This window comes from Rhea americana, unplaced genomic scaffold (genome assembly GCF_003343005.1).
Source record: "Rhea americana isolate MKP2758 unplaced genomic scaffold, rheAme1 scaffold_315, whole genome shotgun sequence".
In the NCBI taxonomy this organism is placed as follows: Eukaryota; Metazoa; Chordata; class Aves; order Rheiformes; family Rheidae; genus Rhea; species Rhea americana.
This window is the reverse complement of record NW_028186441.1, coordinates 279,818-280,915: the sequence shown is the minus strand read 5'-3', so window position 1 is coordinate 280,915 and position 1,098 is coordinate 279,818.

Genomic DNA, 1,098 nt, shown 5'->3' with positions numbered 1-1,098 from the left:
TGTCCCCCCGCAGGGTCCCCCCGCAGGGTCCCCCTGCATCGCCCGCACTCAGGACCCCCGCACGAGGATCCGCTCCCCGGGGCCCCGTGCCGGGACAGCCCCGCGTGCCACACGCAGCCCCACGTGCAGCGCCCCGGGACCGCTCCCCCCGCGCCGCCTGGCCGCCCCTGCGCGGTCCCGAGCGGCCATGGCGCGCTCTGCAACGCGCTTTGCTCTAGGGTTATGATGAAGCCTCAGACAACAGCTTCATTTAGCAGCTGTCGGGCTAATGCACGGGGACGGGGGGCAAGGCTCCCACGCGGAGCATTCCCCGGGGAGGGAGCTCGGGCTATTTTTGGACAGAGACCACGAGAGAATAAAAATGACGGAAAAAAATATCTCGATGCTCCCATTTCTCCTTGGTGACGCAAAGCAGGAGCCGATCTCCAGCCTCCCGCTCTGTGCCGCGGACCGGCTTTGCCTGGGCGTAGCAGCGACAGCGGCCCGCGCGGCAGGGTGCCGGGCGCTCGCTCCCCGGCAGTCACGTAGCCGATGGCCGCGCCGCGCTGCGCCGCGCCGCCGGGGCTCCTTGCCCCTCTCCGGCGCCGGGAGCCGGCGCTGCCTCGCAGCACGGCGCTCCTGCCCCGGGGACCCGCGCTGCGGGGGTCCCGGCTGCCGCCCACCCCGCAGCCCAGCAGCAGGCAGGGGCAGCGCGCCGAGCCTTGCGGGAGCGGGCGGGAGAGGGTGGGTTAGAGCGGCAGCCGGGCGCTCAGCCCGTCTGCTGGCAGCCGATGGCGACGGCCCCCGCCGCGCGAGCAGCAGCCTCTCGCCGCTGCACACCCGCGGCCACCGGCGCCAGCGGAGCAGCAGAGCTGCGGGGCTGCAACAGCGTCCTTCAGCGCAGAGCCGCAAAACCGCCGCGGTGGAAGAAGAGSGGGGGAGGGACCGCGAGGGCTCCGCGCCGGGAGGGGAGGCTGCCGCGGGGCCGGCGCCGAGCGTGGGGTGGGGGAGGCAGCACGGGGTGGCAAAGTCGCGCTCAGAGGTTCCTGCGCCTTGCCCGGGCCTACGGAAAATGCACTCGAGTGCTGAATTCCCTGCTGGCTGGTCCGGAAGGGAGCC